This window comes from Chelonia mydas, chromosome 3 (assembly GCF_015237465.2).
Source record: "Chelonia mydas isolate rCheMyd1 chromosome 3, rCheMyd1.pri.v2, whole genome shotgun sequence".
Taxonomy (NCBI): domain Eukaryota; kingdom Metazoa; phylum Chordata; order Testudines; family Cheloniidae; genus Chelonia; species Chelonia mydas.
Window position 1 is genome coordinate 202,491,205 of NC_057851.1, and position 23,290 is coordinate 202,514,494.

Sequence of the window (23,290 nt, forward strand, 5' to 3'; positions counted from 1 at the left end):
ATTAAATACCCATGTACTGCCATGATATATGGAATCACCATCCTTTTTAAACAGGAGGCATCTGTTAAAGAAAACCGCTACCACCACACACAAACAAACATACATGTTTCCACACAGCTTGAGTTCCAGCTTTGTCTCTCGTGTTTACCAGACACAACATTCAGTAATGGAGCCAGATTTTGTGCAGTGGTAGAGCTAGAGGAGCGTGGGGACATGGGTCATAGGTAGTGCCACTGTCAATTATCTCTATTGGCTTGAAAAGTCACCCCCTCACCTCCAATTCCCCATTATCTCTGCCACTGACAACATCATGTCTGGACTTCTCTACAGAGGATATTCCTGCCCCTGCACCCTCCTTTATCCACCAGCAGGAGGACAGCTGCCTGGACCTTTGGCCAGGGCTTTAAATCCTGTCTGAATTGTGGCTTGTGCATTTGGCCAATGAGTCAAACTGACCTGACCTTCCACCTATGCCTGTCATCCTGTGGACTTCTTGCCAAACATATTGCAAAGGAGACACTTTAGGCCAGACTCTGGAGCTCTTACTGATGCTGAGTAGCCCCTTACTCCTTGAGCGTTCCCACTGATTTCAATGGGAGCACCTAGGTAGTAATGCACTTCTCCCCAGGAGCATGGATGACCCCTTGCAGAACAAAGTACTGCTCAATGGGTGACACCCTGGCCCTGTGGGAGTCAATGGGAGTTTTGCCATGGACTTCAACAGAGCCAGGATTTCACCCAGTTTAAGGGTATCAGAATCTGGCCCTCTCTATAAAATGACATGTGTCTCCTGTGTGGACTATGGCTGTATTTACCTTCCCAGATCTGCATCAGCAGGCTTTTCCCTGCCTCCACCATCATGCCTGCCAGTCACTCAAAACAGTTTCGCCGCTGATGGAAGGAATTTTTACTTCCCCAAGCCTCTTACATTCCACCCAGTGCAGTGGCCGTGGAGACTCTTCTAGATTAAATCAGTTTCATGACTAGCACTCGCAGAAACACAGCCAGACACTTGGAAGCTCACCTGGGTTTTGACCACCTCCTGGCCTGGATTCCTAGCAAGGTGCAATTAATACAGTGCAGGAACTGGGACAACAAACAGGCGCGCCGGTGTGCTGTGGCACGAGGAATGCCTCTCTCCGTCCTCCTCTGGGTTAGTCTCGCCATCATCGCAAACCGCAAAGATTTACAAAATTACACCATTATTACTGGCGTCATTGGGAGGCTTTCTATTGGCTCAGCATGCGGAGCCGGTGTTAGCAACCCAGGGACATCACCTCCCAGAGAACGGCCTATTTCTCATTCCCTCACTGTTGGGATCCTGTCACGTCCCTCCATTTCCCACGCAGGCAAAGAAATAATTCCTCACTTTTTAACCTCACCATCTAAGAGCAATTTCCATTTGGAACCTGCGCTCACCTTTGGGCCCCAATTCAGCAAGGTGCTTAAGCACGTGCCTAATTGTAAAACACACGAGTAACACGGCAACGTTTTCCACCAAAAATAGTTCGTTCACCAAAAAAAAAAAAAAAAAATGCAATTTGGGGTCGACTGCAGCAATTTGTGAATTTGGGCCAAATTCTGCAAGTAGTTGTAGCCCCAAAAATGATTTTTTTAAGTTAAAGCGTTTTCAAAATGAAAGACTGAGTTTTGACTTCATTTAAAAAACAAAACAAAAATGGATATAAAACAATGAAAAAAGCCCTCCAAAAATTCTTTCTGGGTCAAATGATATTCTTTGGTTTTTCATTTTGATGAGAAAAAAATCAAAACAAGACATTTCCATTTCCGATTGGCTCAAGTTTATTTTATTTTTTTCAGAATTTTTGGTTTGGCCACTGAACCAAAACATCACTTATTGGGTCACGTCTTCAGGGGAGTATCATCAGTGACTTCAAGGGAACTAGTTATGTGCGTAAAGTTAGGCCCATGCTTAAGTACCGAGTCTTATTTCTCCTCAGCCTTACCTCCGTACCAGCCTCACTGGGAAAGCTGAGATAGCAGCAACAGGAAATTTTCAAGCTGTGATGAAGAAAGAGAAACATTATTCGATATTTTTTGAAGTGTCTACTGTTGATACACAGAGGTACAGAATTGTTTAAACACATTATGCCATCCATAGTTTAGTCTTTATACTAAGACGGTCCTTGCTTCAAAAAAAAAAAAAAAAAAAAAAAAATCTAGTCATACTGGAAGTCGTTTGTGCTCAGAGATGTCTCTCAATCAATAGAGAGCATTTCCCTAGATTAATTCATTCTTAAGGCCAGAAGGGACCATTGTCATCATCTAGTCTGACCTCCTGGATAACACAGGCCCATTACATTTCAACTCTATTGAGCCCAATAACTCAAGTTTGATTAAAGCAGGTCTTCCAGAAAGGCATCCAGTCATGATTTGAAGATTTCAAGATCCTTGGTAGTTTGTTTCAATGGCTGATCACCGTCACTGTTAAAAACGTGCGCCTAATTTGAATTTGTCTGGCTTTAACTTCCAGCCACTGGTTGTTGTTCCGCCTCTCTCTGCTAGATTAAGGAGCCCTTTAGTAACCAGTATTTTCTCCCCGTGATGATACTTATTCTCTGTAATCACATCACCTCTTGATCTTCTTTTTGATGAGCTAAATAGACGGAGCTCTTTAAGCCTCTGTCTCTCGGTGAGACATGATTTCCAACCCTCCGATCATTTTTGAGCTTCTACTCTGCACGCTCTCCACTTTGTCATCATCCTTTTAAAAATGCGCACACCAGAACTGGACTCCGTATTCCAGTGCCGCTTTCACTGAATAGTGTGTGACCTGCACAGACCTGTATCTGGGGAAGTCTTTGTCAACCATCACCCTTTCAGGGCTGTATGTGGTGTCACAGCAACTCTGCCTCAGTTTCCCCCACCAACAAGTATTTGACCCTGTGCCAGAAAGTTTCCTCTTAGGATTCCAGTGGGGTCATTTATAGGCTCTCCCCTTCCAAGGCAATAGAATCTAACAGATCAGGAGTCCAATGGCCCTAGCCCTATCTGGGATGGGAACATTTCTTGATCTCAAAAATTTCCATGAGACAGGAAAACTACTTCCTGCCCAACTCTAGCTATGATCTATGGATTCCTTTCACACAGAAAGTCTAGTGAGCCTAGAATGAAAGTTTAGCGAATAAAAACAGTAGACTTCTCTCCATGGCACTACTGCAGTTTTACACTGGTGTAACTCCATGGAGTTAGACCAGCACAAAACTGGACAAGCACAGGGGTGACTCAGGGCCAATATTTCCATTTCGACTGTGCACTACCAGACAAGAAAAAAAGACAGAAAAAAATCTTAGCAGCAAATAAATGTCTGCCTTCCCACAGTCCCAAACCGATAGCTAACAACTGACATTTTAAGCAGCCTTATATAACTAGAGAGTAAAAATTACTTCTTTCAAGGCTATTATCATGAAAAATGTGAAGGTATTTTATTGACTGGTAATTAAAATCTCATCCCTTTTTGTAGCATATGGCAACGGAGGTAAAGCCATTTTGTTAAAGGTACAGCTTCCGAACTGCATGAGCAATCAAGATGTTTGATCTCCCTGGGAATGTACAATAAAAGATTCAGATCTTACATGTGAGCTGAAGATACCAACAATCAAAAGTCAACATGGCATCTTATCAAACATCAATTTTAAAGATGCCAGTATTTAAAGGTCTGGTTTGGTCTTTGTTTTTATTCTGCACTGTTTGCTTCTCTCATCTAATGATCCAACTGTGAGATGAGAATTACCCAGAATCTCTCTTGAAGTTTGCTCCCTGTGACTATCAAAGGATGTTTTGTTTTGAATGGTTTTGCTGTTTCCCCTCCCCGCAACCAAAGTAGATAAGACAACTAAGAAGATTTCAAGAGGAATGGAAAAAAAAAATACCACTGATGTCCTTGTATACTGAAGGCAGGCAGCTGCAGTCTTGGTGCAATTCATTAAAGGTCTGATCCAAAACCCAGTGGGAAAGATTCCCATTGCTTCAATTGGTGTTGGAATGGACCCTTAGAACTCACGATTTGTAAGAGCACCTGTTTAGTGACTAGATTGAAATAATTATGTTTGACCTGTCATGACCTAAGTGATCCTGTCCAGATCTGCCTGTGATTTTCAATTTATTACGACCCTGATATATTATGTTCTCACAAAGGGAATTCAGAAATGTGTCTGCTGGGTGTTGCCACCTCATTCCACTTGTCAGCAGATATCCCAGCCTGCTCTACCCTTTGATCCCTATCCTGGCCTTTCTGGAAAGTGAATTCTTTCATGTTTTGCACAGAGACAGGAGCAGTGAAGAGAAGTCATCTGCAGCAGGCTTGTCCAGATTTCCATAACACATCTTTTATTAAGCAGACATTCCCAAGAGTATTGCAGATAAAATTTGGTTCTTGCATTTGTAAAGTTAATACATCAAGCCAATAAAGAAAAATAGACTGCAATTACTAGGGAATTACATTCTGTAAGAAAATGACTGAATTTATTACATTTCAAATGTGCGTGGCGTAAAACCATGTAATATACTGGTCAAGAAGGCTGAGGTAGAGAGAGAGAGAAACTTTTTAAAGTGATGGATGCAGGAACAAACCAAGAGCAAAAAATAAATGAGGTCTGGTAGCTACTGTGAATAGAGCTCCTAAATTCAATGCATGTATGCCAGTCAGTACAGTATTGTAAAACTGCCTCCAAGTATAGCAGACAATTCAAGCACGCTAGAACCTCAGAGTTACGAACACCTGAGTTATGAACTGACCAGTCAACCCCACACTTGTTTGGAACCGGAGTACGTGATCGGGCAGCAGCAGAGACCAAAGAAACAAGGCAAATACAGTACAGTGCTGTGTGAAATGTAAACTACTAAACAAATAAAGGGAAAGTTTAAAAAAAAAAAAAAAAGAAGAAGAAGATCTGACCAGTAAGGAAACTGTTTCTGTGCTTGTTTCGTTTCAATCAAGATGGTGAAAAGCAGGATTTTTCTTCTGCATAGTAAAGTTTCAAAGCTGTGTGAAGTCAGTGTTCAGTTGTAAATGTTTGAAAGACCAACCTTAACCTTTTGTTCAGAGTTACAAACATTTCAGCGTGCCGAACAACCTCCATTCCCGAGGTGTTCATAACTCGGAGGTTCCACTGTAGGCTGACCAGAGAGCAAGTGTGAAAAATCGGGACGGGGGTGAGGGGGTAATAGGAGCCTATATAAGAAAAAGACCCAAAAATCGGGACTGTCCCTATAAAGTCAGGGCATCTGGTCACCCTATTCTGCTGTATACCAAACACTGAAACACTGTATAGCATACACATATACCAGACAGTGAAATGCTGTATTACACACCAGACAATTCAAGTGTACCATCTCTTTACTGTGCACCAGGCAAGCTTCTTGGGGAAGGGCTCACTTTGTTAAGCAAAATCGCTTATAAACTCTGATAGGGCTTTATCCAAATTCCATTGAAGTCAATGGGAGTTTTTCCATGAACTTTGGTTAACAAGCCTTGTCTCCATTAGTCAGTTTTGCTGCTTTAATTACATTAGTATATTTAGAGCAGTACAACCTCCAGGGTGTGGACACAGTTGTACTGTATAAAGTGGTCTTATACCATTATATCTTATTCCGGTTCTGGAACTGAAAGAAGATATAGTGGTATAAGACGCAGTTATAGCAGTATAAAAGTATCTATATTAGGGTTTTTCCCCAGTCTAACTATGTGGGCAAGAAGTCACACCTGTAAGCTAAAACTTTCACGCCTAGACCAGTCCAGGCTCACACTCGCCTGTCCCCAGGGGAGATAGCATTTGCTGGTAAATTCATACTGATCACTTTAAAACATTAGTACAATATTGTAGTGATAAAAAAACCCAGGTGTGCCATGAGATTTTGAGTTAAGGCTCCACAAGCTATTATAGCTTTGAACTTGTGTCACCGTCCCTAATCCCCATCTAACTAATAGGGAGCCGGGTATTTTACAAGCATTTGGATACGTATTGCAGTAAAATCGGAACTTTTTCAAATCACTGGCTCCATTGCTGACCAGAAATGGACATGCAATTCCTTATAAAAATACATTAAAAGAACATAAAGGTTGGAAACGGATGCACCAAAAGTCAAGAAATGCTAACGTGAAGGTTGCCTGGAGAACACCTTGTGCACATGCACTGATCTTTAATCGCATGCTGTGACTTCCAGGGCACATCTGCCCCATTCAGTGCCCAGGTTAAATGCTGAGGGCCTAGTCCAAAGACCACTGAAGTCAAGGGAAGTCTTTCATCGATTCATAGAGCTTAAGGCCAGAAGGGACCACTGGATCATCTCGCCTGGAGAGCAGAGGCCATTACATTTCACCCAGTTACCCCTGCACTGAGCCCAATAGCACGTGTCTGGCTGAAGCGGATCTTCCAGCAGGCAGTCTCCATTTGAAGATATGAGGAGACGGACAATCCACCCCTTCCTACACTAGGGTGTTCCACTCCACTCTCACTGTCGAACGTTTGTGAATGATTTCCCCTTTGAGTCTGTCTGGGTTCAGCTTCCAGGCAGCGGTTCTTGTCACGGCTCATTCTGCTGGGCTAAAGAGCCCTTCAGCGACCGGTATTTTCTCCCATGAAGGCACCTGCACACGGTAATCAAGACATTTCGGTCTTCTTTCTGATAGGCTACACTCTCTTCCCATTGACTCCATTGACCTTGGGGTCAGGCCCATGAATGAGACAGGGGAGCGGTCTGTATTTTTGTCCTTGTTCAGTGAGGTAACAGTCTGTCCAGGCTGTTTGAGGCCCAAAGCCACCCCAGGTAAACAGGTGCAACTTCTAAGTACTGCCGCTGGCTTCAGGGGACTAACCTTGTGGGAACAGCAGGAAGAATTCGTCCCAAAATGAAAACAGATCCACAGGCCTCCCGCTTCATTCACTATGCACCCTGCCTCACTCACCGCCTGCTGTCCATCCTGCACAGGGAGTGAGACGGGTTATAGATTTGAAGGCCAGAAAGGACGATTAGGAGCGTCCTGTCTGACCTCCTGCATAACCCGAGCCGTCCTGATTGTTAACAATCTGCATCCAGCTTGAACTTTTTTTTTTTCTTTTTTTTTTTTTTAAACTTTACCTGCCAGCCAATGGCTCTTGTTACACCTTTGCCGGCTAGATAAAGAGCGCCTCTTCGCCCGGGCAGGTGTCGATCAAGTCCCCTCTTCACCTTCTCTTTCACCCACAAGAGAGATGGAGGGCCCTGTGGCAGCAGCAAAGGGTTTGTCACTCTCGTTGTGGGAGGGCTGCAGGGGCTGTGTGAAGTCGGAATTCTCCACACACACACTTCGTATGGATTCCAAAGCAAATATGGCAACACAGCAACCAATCAATTCATGGGGGGGGGGATTGTTTGGTGTGAACTAGGTTCAGTCCAATCTACTGTACGATCCCCACCATTGCCATGGCAACCCCGCTAATGGTTCTTTTCCTCTGTGACATTTCTAAAGGGGTCGGTCCATACTCAAGCTAATGCACTGAGCGCTGCGGCTGGCAACTCTAGCTCCCGCTGCTTTCTTATTATCCCCTGGCAGGACCAGTTGCCATTAACGAAGTGCGCTGAACTCCTCCAGCGAGCAAATCAGACACAAAAGCAGCAGTAAGGCCGTGACGCTGCAAACAACAGCAGAACTATGAACTGCATGGCCCACCAGTCCTGTCACAGGAAGGGAACGGAGGGAGGAGGAGAGAGGGTGGATGGGAGCCTTTGCGAGGTATTGAACCGCCGGACATCACCTACAGCACAGAGTAGCATACAGCAAACGCTGTGAAGGACAACGTAGCCACAAAACTAATGGCTCTTCGTTGCCCGAGCACATGCGGGCTTCCAGATTCAGAGCGGAAAATGAGGCCCCATTGGAAACATGGCAACTCTCATGCCTGGAAGGCCACCTCTTTGACATGCCTTGCCTTGCAATAATCTCCTGCATCCATTCACTAGGTACACAGGCCTGGGGGCAGGGAAAAGCAGGAAAGTCACGGGAGGATTGAGTTGGGTTAGTGGGCTGGCAATCCGTTAAAAAGGCCTTGGTTCTCCACTGCAGAGGTGGCAACCCACAGGGGTCATATTCAGGTTCCAGGGGATCATGAGGTCTCCCCCCTCCCGTTCTTCCCGTACTGCTAAATGAGAGTGGGGCTCCATGGGGGGGCCCCGGGGGGCTGCCGGTATGGAAAAGGGGTCCCGGTATGAAAGAAATCGAGAACCACAGTCTTAGTGCAATGGGTTCAAATCCCCACGGGACGGATTCATTCGGCCAAGGTGCACATCTCGAGTACCATGCAGCCGAGGCTGTGGCAAGCTTGGAATGAGCCTGTGGCAGAGTGCGAGGTACAAAGGCCCGAGTCAGCACCCTTCACAGCAGCCCCAGTCAGGCAAAGCAGATTGGAGCCGACTATGCCAGGCTGTGCCTAGTTTGTGGGCGGGGCAGGGCAGAAAGGCCAGTTAAGCCATTAGCCAAGAGCCCACAAATAGGCACAGGAAGGAAGCGCACAGGGGGAAGCAGGCAGTAAGAGGGAGGGAGAGAGAGAGAGATTGTTTGGTTGATTGCTCGCTCTCCTCTGCATGGGAAAGGTCTCGGGGATGCTGTGAGGTGGTGGGATGGAACTGTAGACAAACTGCCCAGGGTGCTGGACCAGCAAAAGGGTCTCCGCGCAATGTGTGGATGGAGACCCAGGCAGGACCCAGGTGGCCCTGTTACAGAGCCTTTCCAAGGTGAGCTCCAGCCTGCCCTGCATGGACACTCAGGTCCAGCCTTTCAGAAAGGAGGCACCCACAGGTGAGTGCAACTCGGTGCTCACATCTGCGTGTGCAGTTACTGATTGCAAGCATGAAGCAGGCATCCAGGTAGCCTGCTAGAGCCCCCCGGCTCCGGTGGAGAATCCCCCTAATACATTAGCCCCTGGGGGCATATTCTAGATGACTAGAACATCCATTCACCTGGGCTGGATCCAACGTTCACAACCCTTGGTGGGAGGCATGGCCGCTGCTCCTGTCCAAGAGTTACTGCAGCCCCTACAACCCACCCCCCGTCCAAGGGAGGATGGACTTGCCTGCCAGGCTCACACCGAGCCCTTTAACTCAGGCCTTGTGCAGGGAGCCTTGGTTAATTAAACCACCTCCCTGCCCCAACCCTGGGAGAATGAAAAGTGAAGCCCCGAGAGAGGTGTTAGAGGCTGAGTTCCCCAGGCAGAGAACACCTTAAACACTGAGTGACCACTGAACTCCACATGGGTGAGTCTGAACTACACCCCCCCAAGGGACCCCCCTAACAATTGCAAAACTTCAATGCCCTCCAACAATGTAACCTTCCCTGTTGCCTCATCAGAGACATAGCTGAAGCTGGGCATGCACAGAGAGACAAATGGCCAGATCTCCAGCTGGTCTAAATCCACATCGCTCCAGGAGTCAATGGGCCAGACGTTCTGCTGGCATAAATCAGCACCAGTCCATTGAAGTCAGTGGGCCAGAACCTCAAACTCTGTAAATCTGCATAGGTCCACGGAGTCAACGAGCCAGATCCACAGCAGGTGGAAATCGCCACAGCTCTGTTGGAGCTTTGCTGATTTACATCAGCTGAAAAATCTAGTCCAAAACATATTCACTCCCTTTTCGTCTTCATTAGTCCATCCAAAGGAGACAGAGCAAATCTTTCTTTTTACATAACAACAAAGATTAATAGTAAACAAACAGGGAACGGTCAATAAACACCATAATCTATAAGCACAGCCAGAGTGGAGCCTAGAAATTGGTGAGTGAGTAAGAAAGATTGCCTGGAAATCCTCCTATTTCATTCTTAATGATGACAGAATTAGCCATGCTCTTGCACAAAGATCATGCCTTTGCGTAGAGCCCCAAAGAGAGGGGACACTGCGGCTTAGTCTGCACCAATGGTTCTCAAACGTTTTTTTCCACGGACCACTTGAAAATTGCTGAGGGTCTCAGCGGACCACTTAACGATCTTTCCAAATGTTGTTTGTACCGTTAGCTAACTATGGTAAAGAATATATAAAAAAAATTTAAAAACCTTAATAATAAACATTTTTTTGTTTTACAAATAAAAGCACACAACTCATATTTTAATATCAGTCGTCCTGCCTTTCTAATGCGATGGATGTGCCCAGTCTCCCCGGCCGTGGCAGCCCCTGAGCTGGGGCTGGGAAGGAAGGGGGTCTCTCCCCGGCAGCCACAGCCCTGGAGCAGCTGCAGCCCTCCTGACAGCAGAGGACTTTTGTTGGTTTAGCTAAAGTCACGCGAGGAGGTGCAGCTATGCCTGGAGAACTCCTGTCTCCACTAGGGGACTCCGCCAGCAGAGCTATACCGGCCCAGGTTCCGTAGCGTAGACAAGGCCTCAAGGAAACCGAAGGTCAGCAAATTTCAAACTGATGAAAGAAAATGTTTTTCCACACAATGGACAATTAGCCTGTGGAACCCACTGCCACAAGATATCATTGAAGCCAAGCGTGTTGTTCTCCTTAAGGCACAGACAGCTTTATCTAGCACTTCCACTACTTTCATTTAAACATTACATGACTCTGACAACAGCCATTAGTGTCTGGTTTTGACTGCAGCTTACAGGTCCCTGCTGCTTCACGCACATCCTTACACAACAGCAGCTACTCCACACACAGAGCTTAGCAGGGTTCCAAAGAGGCTTGGACATTTATATGGGTAACTAAGAACATCTGGAGTTACAGCAGTAAGGATAAGTATAAAGCAAAGTTTGGAAGGGCTCTAAACACACATGCTTCAGGGTTTGGGCCAATCTCTAGTGGGGGTCAGGAAGGAACTTTCCTTGTGGGCAAATTATCCCATCTTTGCATCCTGCAGGCTTTCTGCACCTTCTTCTGAAGCAGCTCATACTCACCACCATCACAGGCAGGATACTGGCCTGCTGCTCTGATCTGATCGGGGGGCGGAGGGGGTACCTTATTTTTTTCCCCCAAAACAAAACTTCATCAGAACTGACACTTCCGTGAAACATCTCACTTTAACAAGCTGGCACTTCCCGATGGAACATTTTTCCAATCGGGAAATTTCTGACCAGCTGCACTCTTTACCGACTCAACGCTGTTTGGGAAGTGCTACAGAAGAGCAGCGCTTCACCATGGTTAGCCAGAGGCGAGATTAGAATTCAAGACCTCCTCTCCCAAGCCACAAGGCTACATGACAATCAGACTCTTCCTCTTGCATTTTTTCCCCCAATTCTTAAGTGCAAATTTTACAACAAAAATGGCCTTTTATATCTTCCCATGACTTTTAATGCAGAATTTCCTAATCTCCCAAAAATTCAGGGTTATGAAATCCTGCAAAATGGACTAGCAAAATATTTGGCAAAAATTGCCATGAACGATTTTTCACTACTTTCACCCAGCTCTGTCTGTGACCAGCGCTGGCACAAAGCCATCTGTGCTCTGAGCTTCCTACTCTCCAGTTCTTCCTCACCTTAGTGCACTAGGTTGTGTGTGTAACCCACTGGCGAGTGTGCGACGGATCCCCTCTGTGCTGGTCCTCTGAGGACACAAGCTGTTGCAGCCCATCGCTAAAGAGCCTAGGCTCTTTCGTTCAAGCTGTAGCTGCTCGTGTTTTTAGCTCTGGAGGTCCCACAAACAATCCCAGTGTGTTGGCCAAGAGGACAGCTCTTACCGGTGCTACTGACAGACACCCTGCTCACTTCAACCAGTGCTGGCCGCTTGGCTTTTGAAAGGCGGAGTCTGAAAAGCCCCTGGGATTGTACTGCCCATCTGCTCCCAAGACATCCACATTTCCTGACGGGTGGAAGACTGCCTCCGTTATCTAAGTGATCTGCTAACCCTGTGCAGCCACTGGCTACAACCTAGGAATAGCTACAGAGAGTAAAGTATCTTTCTCAGCCGGTCATCTTGATAGGAACTGACAGACTGGACCGGCCAGGGTCCATCTAGCCGAGTGCCCTGTCTCTGGCCGGCACCAGAGGAAGGTGTAAGAACCCCGCAGAGATGGAGATGGGGATGGGATCATTTGCCCCCACACTAGGTTTCTTCCCGGTCTCCAGTAGCTACAGACTGGCTTAAGCCTTGAAGCACAAGGTTGAACAACCCTTCCAAACCCTGTCACTAATAATATTCTTGATATCCATATGAACAAATATCCAGTCCCTTTTGGAATCTTGTTAAGCTCTTGGCCTCAGTTACACCCAGTTGTCTCCCTTAATGCCAGCATCACACCTGGGTCCCACCAGCTTTAGGGGGCTGTCTGACAAGGCGTACGCATCTTTGTCAGACAGGCCGCGTGCTGACTAGTTTTCCAGTTCTGCACCAGGATCCAGCACTGGCCCCCGCGCCCCGGCCCATGGGTCTGCCGTTCGATGTATTCCTGCAGCCCCTGCCGACGCCCCACACGCCACAGCACGTGTCTCACAGCTCTTCTGCGAGCAGAACGCAGCCAACATTTTTGACCGAAATAAGTTTCCCACCAACAAATTGGGCTGAATCGAAAGTGACGTTTTTTGGTGGGACAATGTTGCTTCTGTTCACATTGTTTGATGGGGGATTTCAAATCAAACAGGAGATTCCATTTTGAACTGAACTTATTTCATTTTGGTTTTGACAATTGTTCAAAAGTTTCAGATTTGGGGGTTATTTTTCTTTGTTTGGTTTCCTATTTCTCCCTCTTTTTTTGCCATTGACTGCAATCAAATGAGTGATGTTTGAGGGGGCTATTTTCCTTCCCCCCCCCCCCATGTAACTTTTTCAAACTTCCCCTACCTTGGAGGAGTGACGGGTTGGTGAAAGGCTCAATGAAGTTCTGTAACACTGCCGTTCTGGCGCTTTTCTGAAGGTAAGGTTTGAAAAGTCAGAGAGTGAAAAAAAAAAAGAAACAGGAACAGGGGGGAAAGATCCCAACACCTCTGGATTTTAATCACTTTACTGCACCCAGTGGCCAGGAAGGGGGAAAATGAAATTTCAAAACCTCAACAATTCAAAATTGTTTGAAAAAATTTCTTTTTTTTTTTTTTAATTAAAAATTGTTCTTCTTCAAACCCCACAAAATGGAAAGCGTTTCCGTTTGTTTCGATGTAGCTCTACCTGTGAGGTAGCTGAGTATTTCATCCCTGTTTTCCAGAGGGGGAAGCCGATATGCACCTGGCCCAAGGTCACACAGCAAGACTGTGGTAGACCTGGGAGTTGAACCCAGATACCCTGAATCCCTGTCTAGTGCTTTAATGACAAGACCAGGAGCTGCTGCCTGGCTGGGGTGTCAGACGAATTACTGACCAGTGAGCCTAACGGAGGCCTGCTGGGTGAGGCGCTCGGTCAGCAAAAGCCCACATCGTTCTTACAAAGCAGTTTTCTGCTCACTGCTCTCCCCGTATCCCCACACCCTGACGGAGGCCTGCTGGGTGAGGGGCTCGGTCAGCAAAAGCCCACATCGTTCTTACAAAGCAGTTTTCTGCTCACTGCTCTCCCCGACTCCCCACACCCTGTGTTCGATGCGCTCTGCATCCCGATCATGCTGCACCAGTGGGGCTGAATGCCAATGAGATCAATGCTCACCCCACCTCCAGGGACGTGCTCTTTGGAAAACCCTGCTATTGCCATTACCCAGCTGCGCACCGTCCTCTAGGATACCTGTCACACAGCCACCTGCACAGGGCTAGACAGTTCAGTACCCCTCCTTCTACTCTCAAACTAACCCGCAGGGTGTTTTACAAGAGCTGGAGCCCTCCCTGGAATATTAAGCGCAGAAAGTACAAGCTACTCTACACTTATTCTTCCCGCTGTTCAATCTTCTCTGCTCTAGAGATCTCAGATCTCTTGGCTGCTATAAATCATCGTTCAGGATGCTCAGTCATTATTATCATTTACTCCATCTGGTTCTGCAAGGCTCTTATTTTTTTCCCCCTACTGTGTGGTTTGATTGTGAGCAGTTCAGAGGTATTTAGAGTTCACCACCCGCTTTCCTTGCTGAGAAACCCCTGCCTGGGTGAGCGTAGCACTGAAAACCAGGGAGGGCAGGGCTACAGGAAGCCAATGGGGCTTTGAATCACTCAGGGAGGGAGACGGAATAAGGAAGATCAGAGACGCTAAGAAAACGTTCATCCTTGTCTTCCCCTGGTCAAGGCGCTGTGCCCAGACACCTGGGGCTCCTGGGAGATCTATTGGCTGGTGCAGAGCTCACATTGAATTTTCTCTTGTCAGATGCAGCACAAAGTCATCGCTTTCCTGGTCCTAGTCGCAAAGGATGCGATTGGATTCTTGCCTGGCTCATTCACCCACATGTGGCTGTCAGATGCGGGGGGGGACCTAGCCTCCCCCTGCTTCACCCAGTAGCAAATACACCATGGCCAAGTTTGACATTCACTCCCACAACAGCTCATGTGGGCAGTTTAATCTGCCCTTTCTGCCAGCACCTGCGCAGGTAAGTAAGCCAGAGTATGAAGACCCCCTCCACTCTTCATCCCTACACAGTCTGTTTGGGCCGTGGGTGCAAGGCAGGGCAGTAAGCAAAGGGCTGCCCTCTCACTCACTACCTCCAGTCCATGAGGGCGGGGAATTGCTCACGCCTCACTCACTCCCAGCACAGCGGAGCTGCTGCATGGGGTGTGGCAATTTCCAGCCGGTGCAGGCCTGGAGCAAATTCCTACCCCTCTACCAAGGAGGGGCGGGCAAGCAAGGGAGACAGTGTGACTCAGAGGGGTGTCTCTGGAGCACAATGCCTCCTGGGATGGTGTAACCTATACACCTCCCATTGCTGAGGGCTGGGTCTAAGGACATCATCTCTCCCTAGATGCAAACGGGTACTAGTCAAAATGTTTATGCAACTTGGAACTAGTGAAACTGAGTAAATCCCTCAAGACAGGGCTTCCTGTGGGAAACACCACATTACTTTGATTGCCAGCTCTTAAACTCTGCCTTTCGTTCACTGGCTCCCACCAGCATTATCTGAGCCTTCCCCAGAAATGTTCGCCATTCAAAGAACCCTTCACAAACCAGCCCTCCCGCACTCAGACTGCGCTCCATTTAAATTCACCAGATAGAACAGAATGAAACAGACGTTGGCTTACATGTGCCAGAGAAAATCCTCCAGGTTACTGACGTCGGCCTCCCTGTGGGTCTCCAGTGTTGCAGCCCCACAGCATCCTTGCCACTCAGACACATGGCACTTCCGATGGGGATTTACGGTCTGGCGCTAATTTGCTATCACGGCAGCTTTGCAATAAAATCTGCAGTTACGTTAATAGGAGAGTCACAATTTGCTCAGAATCAAGTGGCTTAGGGGATAAGGCCGTTCTCCTTCACTGCTGGGATTCCAAAGCAAGCTGCCATCCCTAGGAACAGGAGCCAGGGGCCCTCAGGTCAATTAGCGACAGATGGCAGCATGCTTCTATCACCAGACCTACCTCAGCACCATGAAATGGGATCTAGTGTTTGACGAGTATTTACCGTCTTCCAGTTCCGCAGAGAGACCCCTGCTTGTGGATCCATCCAAGCTACAATTTCAACCATTGGCATTGGAGATGGAGGGGCCAAATAGCCTCCCCCCCCCATTTTTAAACAGGGGGGCCAGGCCCCCCTTTTGAGAACCTGAATTCAGAAGGGACACAATGTATGGGGAAGGTGGGTCTTACAGCGATGGAAGAGGATACAGGGAGAAGAAAATATACTGAGGAGAATGGCAGACAAAGGGAGGGTAGATAGAGTGCACATGGAAGAAATTAGTGGGGAGATGAATTTGGGACTCTCAGTGATAGATCGGCTGGAGCGCACATGTGGACATGTGGTAAGAATGGGAGAAGGTGACTAGCAAAGAAAGCATGGGAGGAAAAGGACAGCAAGAAAGGAGATGGAAGACCAAGGACATAATGGAAAAACCATCAAGAGAAGTTTGAAGAAAAAAGAACCGGAACGCCAAGACCTTTGAGCCTGTGCCATGGGCTGGTAGGGGTGGGGAAGAAATGTGGGCACCTCCAACACCACGTAAATGGGAAAAGGAATTGAGAAGTGAAGTGAAGTTGAAATGAAATGTTCCATTTTGAATGGTTTTTAAACTTTTCACAGAATATAGTCAAAACCGTCACGTTCCTGTGAAACAGGAACAGTTTTCAGTGGCACCGCTGTTTGTGAGGGAAAGCTGTTACACTGAAAATTTTTGAACCAGCTCTACTGAGAATCAATCGGTGGAGGAAGCAAACCCAGTACAGGGAAAGCTTTTTAATCTCCAGCAGTTTCTTCATTAACTCAATAGGATTAAGGGCTGCCCATATGGCTTCCCACTGCCTGGCACTTTCTATCTGGCTTGGGGAGGAAATTTTTGGACTATGCAACATTATTTCACTTTCTTCTGAACTCCCACAGTGCATCAGGGGAATCTGTGACTGCAACGCATCATGGGAAATGGGGTCCAGCCCATAGTGGGGAATGTCCGCATGAGGTACCTAACTTACAGTTCCCATTAGTCACCGTGGCAGCTCAGGGATGCAGAGATTAGGGTTGAATCTATTCTATTCTATATAGGTTTTTATACCACACTCATCACCACAGTATCTGAGAACAAAAAAGTTTTGTTTAATTTCCCAAAGGAAAACTGAATTTTTTTTTTTTTTGCAAAATCAGAGGATTCTGATCTTGCATAGATCACATTTTCCAACAACAAAAAAAATAAATCCAACAGTAAATTTCCAACTAACTCTAGAACACAGGAGCAGTCAGACTGGCTCAGACTCCTGGTCCAGCTAGTCCAGGATTCTGTCTCCAGCAGTGTTCATCACCAGTTGCTTCAGAGGAAGGTGTAGAAATCCTGCAAGAAGCCATGATGGGGTAAGCTGCCCCGAGAGAAAATTCCTTCCTGACCTCAGTAGCTAGAGGTTAGTTTAGGCCCCGAAGCATGTGAGTTTATATAATAATACCTAGCTCTTATAAAGTGTTTTCTATCAGTACATCTCAAAGCACTCCCCAATCTATAATGTATTTATCCTCCCAACACCCTTTGAAGGCAGGGCATTATTCCCATTTTACTAATAGGAAGCAGAGGCACAGAGAGACTAAGTGACTTGCCCAAGGTCACTCAAGAAGTCTGTGGTTCAGCCGGAAATTGAATTCAAGTGCCCTAGCTCCTGGACCAGCCTTCTAGAACTTCTGAATTATTTTTTAATTCTTATTATTATAACTCTTGAGGATCCTCTTATCAATATAAATACCCAGTCCCTTCTGGAGGATTTTCCTCCTCTTGCTAAAACGTTTTATTTACCAGACAGACATTTTAAAAAGCAGGTTCCTTCTGCAGCTGACCTGATGTGAGGAGCTACATGTTTTGAGGGATGCTGTCTCTTGTTTCTAAAAGCTCTTCTTGAAAGGAACCTCCCTCATCATCATCGTCGTCTCTTCCTTGGGTAGACACTGGATCTTAAAGGCTGGTTTCAGCAAGGTCACAGCAGGGTTGTTTTTTGTTGGTTTGTTTTTTCCAGTGAAAAGCTGTTAATATCCCCGGCTAGCTGCAGAACAGAACAGCCACAAGCACAGGGCTGGCAGCTTTGCTGTACACGTGGAATTGTTTTATTTAATCTCCATGCAGAATTGCCCCTATTATGGCCGTGCAAAGTTCTGAGGCAATATATTTATTCCTTGTTATGCGGCTCAATTGTTGCTGAAGGGAAAAGACCAAATGCAGTTAGAAGATTCATCCACTCCCTGCAAAGGGAGACACGTATTGACGATCACATGGAAGATAATTAAGTACAAATTGATTCTTTAAATTCTTCTCTATGGAATGCATTTAATGAAATTTCTTCGGTGATGTATTTCAGCAGCTAGTGTTTTGCTTTAGGACTTGGGGCTGGGCTGTGGCCACAGCCTGAATTGTTGGCAGTGCAGAGGGACTAGGGAGCCGCTGGTGCCCTGGGTTCGGGGTGCATATACTGGCAGGGCACCGGCAAAACCCTTTAAAGAAGAGCAGCCGGCCACGAGCACACCCACGGCCCCAGCTGGGTGGAGGCTGCTGGCAGTACGTCATGCAGCCACGAGGTGTCTCTGTGGGAGGCTGCTATACATCATTCTAAATTAAACCCGTTTCCTGACTGCACGCAACTGGAAGGCATAAGCACGGGATCGAAAACAGTCACGTTTAGGGTGTTTGGAGCCCTAATTTCCAGACCCTCTCTGTTTGTTAGATCCCAGTTACTCTCCTAGGCCCGGCTCAGTTGTTTACTGTCCCGCTGCTACTGCTCCGGGGAGTCCCCAGAAGGCACAGGGAAAGGGGACCCGTGAGGTGACTGTCTGTTTTATACAGCCTCTACTGCGATAGTATCCAAACAACTCACCATCTCTAATGTACAGCCCCTCACAACACCCTGGGAGGTGGGACAGAGCTATGATCCCCATTGTACAGATTGGGAAACTGAGGCCCAGAGCGGATAAGTGACTTGCCAACGGTCACACGGGAAATCTGTGGCAGAGCAGGGAGTTGAACCCCACTCTCTAGTGCCATGTTAGCACCCTAACCACTGGACCCTCCTGCCTCTCTCTAATATGAATATAAAACCCAAATATGACCCTGGCCTGGCAGAGCAGCGAGACGTGAGAGTCACTGCTCCGATCCCAGGCCATCCGAAAGATGTTCCACATGGTGCCCCACAACACTAATAAACGCGGGGGGAGGTGTGGCAGGCTGGCTCCTGGAACGCATGCATGCGGCATGAATTCCCTACAACCATCCTAGCTATGCAGTCTCCAGAGCTCCTGATGGGGTGGCCGGGGTTCCCTGCCAGTGTAACCTAGTTCTAAGCCAGCCCGGGGAGGACAGCGTGAGGCTGGTCCTACAGGGGACTAGAGCTGACGTAGCGCACTTTGCCACTGGCCTAGCAGGGGGACGAGGCAGTGGCTGGGGGAAAGGAGGCATGACAGGTCACTGATCTCCACTTGCACTTTTGGCTCCCTGTGGCGGTTGCAGCCCAATTGAAACTAGAGCAGCCCTTGGGCTACTCTAGCATAGCACAGGGCAATTGACCCCACCCCTCCTTCCCCCAGACAGGACGACAGGGGCATGCAAAGGTGCTGTGCTAAGTTTCCTTTGTGCAGCCCCCCTCATCCCCATGTTCATCTTCCCCGAGCCCAAAACGGAAGGGTAGACGGAGGCTACTGGGGCGAGTTTTGCCACCATGGCTGCCATCCTCCCCATCTCCTGGGTCCCCGGACCTTCGCCATACTAACCCTGAGGGATGGCCTGACCAGAACGGGCCAAAGAGGAGACCCAGATGACATCGCTGCTCTGCCCAGCTCCTTCTAAATCCCAACCGCCACCTGAAATAAAACAGGATCCGACTTCAGCAGCAGCAGATCCAGCCCAACTCAACTCATGTCTGCTCTTGTCCCCCAGAGGACCGATAGGACCGTCTTTGATACCACCTCAGAGACTGTCAGACAAGGCGTTTTTCCCTCCTAAAAACGCTCTCCAGCTAAAGGGAAAGGGAGCCAGGGACACTGTTCAAACGACGCGCACGTCACATTTCAAAGGCTTGAACTGTTTCTGTTGAAGATGCAGGAAGGGGGGGAAAAGTCCAAAGGCGGCTGAATGGTGCTTGTGCCAAGCACCGAGCAGGCAGAGGTCTCCGGATACCAACACCCCGGCCTGGGCTTTACGCTGTTTAACACTGGACAGTGACTGGGTTATGTTAACCCCTTTGGCCTGTGTATCCTATCTCAATTAACAGGACAGGTCTCGGCCCAACTCTCGACACGGCCAACTCTCCACCAGCAACAGGCCTCAGCCAGGCCTCTGGGGTAGATAATGGAGGCACCGGAGGAGGAAGCTCCTGCAGAAGCTGCCGAGAGGCTTGAGGAGACAGCCCAGGAGAAAGGACCGAAGCCATGTCCTGGGGAGGGAGGCTGGGAGACCGCACTGCAGCAGAGACCTGGGAGCAAGGGCGATGGCAAGGAAGGTTTTGTTCACTTCTTGGAAGACTTGATTGCCAGCCTGAGTGGAACTGCGGGAGGGGAACGGAGGGGACCAGGGAGTAGCAGCACCAGAGCAGCGAGGAGGGCTGTGGGACCCCTGATCCAAGAGGGAAGAGCCACTGGAATCGGTGCGTAAAGACTCAGTACATTAGACCCAGACAGGGAATCTTATTTTAAATACTTCGCACTGTGGGAAGTTACAGGGAGACCCAGGGAACCGAGGGTGGGATGGCCACGTCTGGAGATGGCATCCCAGTCACACTGACACAGACTGCTTCTGAAAATCCCACCTGCAGACGACCTTTATTTCCAGAGAGATGAAGGGACGGTCTCTGGAACTAGAACAGCTCTCTGACATCTGATCCCTCCTCTCCAGAGCCACCTGCTTCTCCACACGCCATCTGATGCGTTCGGCTGTGTATATCTTCTGTAAAGGAGTTGGTGTTTCCCAGCCATGTACTGTACTGAAGGTACCAGTGAACTGACATCGCAACTCTCCAGACTCATGCTCCCTGCTTTACACTAAACCCTATTTCTATGTCCCAGCCGGAAGATCCCTCCATCTCCACCCTGTCAACAACAGCTCCAAATAATCCCAACTGTCAGCTGGGCTCGGCAGCCGGTCGTTTCAAGCAATACGCCCATCAGACCACAGCCCTGCCCTTCCCACTCCCATGGCATTATCTTGGCCTCATCTCTCAAGCACCGAGCGAGGTACGCACCGTGAATGTGTGGAGTGGAAGGAAGGTGGCTGGGATGAACACAGCAATGTCTCGGTGTCAGCAATGCCAGCTGACAGCTAGGCCAGGCTGCGTGCTGACCACCCAGCTGAAGAGCATGTAACAATGGGGCTGCCCACCTCGTCTATCTAAAGGCGGAGAGGTGAGGCTTTCAGGGCAGGCTGTTCCCATGGGGGTGGCCATAGGCACGGAGAAGAGAGCATTAAGCAGCTGCCACGGGGTTAGCGCCATCCAGAGATGCCAGGGGACTGGGATGCCTAGAGAATGGTCTGCGGGGACTGGGACTTCATTCACCTAAGGCAATGCTTCCTAAATCACTCCACACCCCCTCCCCATGGAGCAGGTGCTGGTCCAAGCCACATCCGGCCCGACCTGTGGGGCCAGCCAGCCAGCGCAAGGCACAGCATGCTGACAAAGCCACACTGGGCTGATGATCCACTTTATAACCGAGCAAGCAAATCACAAGACCTAGCATCTAATTCCCATGGACCTATTCAGCTTTCACTTCTGTCATTCCACCCTTTATGTGCATCTGCCGCCTTGTAGAGACAGGCCTGACACCTTCCTCTGAAGGATGCGCGGACGGTCTTGTTCAGAGTTGGGATACTAGGTATGGTGGACGTCAGATCTGATCCAGTCTAGCAAACCCTATGCTCTTGTGTCTTGTCCAGAAGCTGAACTGTGGGCCTAGGAGATTTCAAAGGCACAAATGGAAGGCAGCTGCTGCCTTTGAAAATCTCCCCATAGCTGTAACCATCCATCCATCTGCATCGGACCTGGGCTCACCTTCCAGACTGAGTTCCTCATTCCTCAGGACGAGCAGTGACCCTGGGTTTGGGAGTAGCGCAGAAGCACGGTGCTGCTCAAAAGTGACGCCCTGCTGGATGTCCCCCAGGCTCTAAAGTCAGCAGCACCTTTCAGTCTTCCAGTCAGAGGTCAAGGGCTGGTGAGCGCGCAGGACCATCTGGGGGGGAACAGCTGAAAGGAGGTGAAAACAGAAGGGGGCAAATCTTTGGTTCTGAAACCGTCTCTGTGCTTTCACCTGTACTCATCTGGAACTGGAACTTCCAGAGCACTGCTTGGCCACAGACGTGCGGCACTTGATGTACGGTTATTGGTTAGACTCTTATTTTTACACGGTCACTTCTGAGATTGTAACTAAGGCACTGGGCTGGGACTTGGGAGGTCTGGCTTCTATTGCAGCTCTTCCTCAGAGTCCCGCGTCACCTTGGCCAAGTAATTTAATCCCTCTGTGCCACATCATTTCTATGTAGATTGTAACCTCTCTGGGGCAGGTACTGTCTCTTACGTTTTTGTGTGTGTGTGTGTGTGTGTGTGTGTGTGTGTGTGTGTGTGTGTGTGTGTGTGTGTGTGGTGCTCATTAGATGGTGGCTGGTGCACATTAGATGGAAACCCAGGGCTGTTGTGTGTCCCCCATGCCATTAAAATGTACAGCTATTAACTACTTGCACTCTATTAATTTGCATTCATGATAAGGGATTTGCACTGATTTGCTCATATTTACATTTTGCCTAATTAAATCCAGCACGGAGTCCTTCAGTTGCAGTGCCCATGTTGGACATGTACTGGATTGGCTAATTGGATGGAATGTGAAGTCACTGAAGTGTGGGATGTTTATTCAAATGAACGGGAACTTGAGCTATGGCTCTTAATGGAAACCTCTTTGCAGACTCAGAGAAACCCCTTAAATGATGGAAGCCTGGTAAAAGTAACTAAACCCAGTAGCTAGAATTCACGTACACAAGAACTGATCAGATAAGAATATACCTGATGTAGAAACACAGTCCCTCATTAGAACTGGTGAACTATGGTTTTAAATTGAGTTGGTCTATGAGCATGAGCAACAGGCCCAAAGCACATGTCCAAAAAGAATGAGCTCATAGGAAAGAGGAGCTGTTGTGTTAAACTTGTAGTGATCCTTCAAAATACTGGTGCTTTCTTATCTCCAGTTTGGGCTGAAGTAGTGGAAACAAAACATGGTTAACTGGGCACCAGGCAGGGTAAATAACTGGTTAGGTCAGTTTGTTTCATGTATTATAAAAAGTTACTTCATCCGACTTAGCTAAGGTCTGATAATTGGCAGTGACATCACTTGCTTGCTAAAGGGTGTAAAAACTAAACTCTGAAAAGGGTCATTGCAAACATCTGCCTGACTGTGCTGGAGCGGGCCAGTTGGCTCTAAGCACTCCTTGGGTTAGCCTGTTTGTAAGTATCTTGATCAAATGCTTATACATGTTTTATCAATATGTAGTAAATTCTTTTTTATTTAGGCCTTTTCATCTTGGTTATAGCAATTGTATAAATATCATTGGGCCTTTGGATTTAATAAAAGAATTCATGGTTAAATTAGTGTCACGGCAATACACAAATACTGCTAATTCCAGCACTTGAATTACTTACAACTAAAAGCTGCGTCACACAACTCAGCGGCCGCTGAAGTCAATGGAAAGGCTCCTGCTGATTGCAATGGGAGTTTGACCGGACTGGTTGAGCACGCAGGGTGCCCATATGCTACAGCATTAATAACGTACTGTACCAAGTCTTGCAGGAAAGCTGGTTTGGAAATGTAGTCACAGATTC

General features: G+C 47.9%; 1 long non-coding RNA gene across 2 annotated transcripts in view; it reads right to left on the bottom strand.

Annotated features, from left to right (window-relative positions):
• Positions 1 to 833: 833 nt before the first annotated feature.
• Positions 834 to 23,290, bottom strand: part of LOC122464870 — a 28,963-nt gene continuing 6,506 nt past the window's right edge. Inside the window, exon 3 of one of the 2 annotated variants that reach the window (XR_006289266.1) lies at positions 834 to 2,022. This is a non-coding gene — a long non-coding RNA (uncharacterized LOC122464870). Of the gene's footprint in view, positions 2,023 to 21,551; positions 21,668 to 23,290 lie in introns of those variants that run through there. The other variant, XR_006289267.1, reaches the window with a different exon arrangement.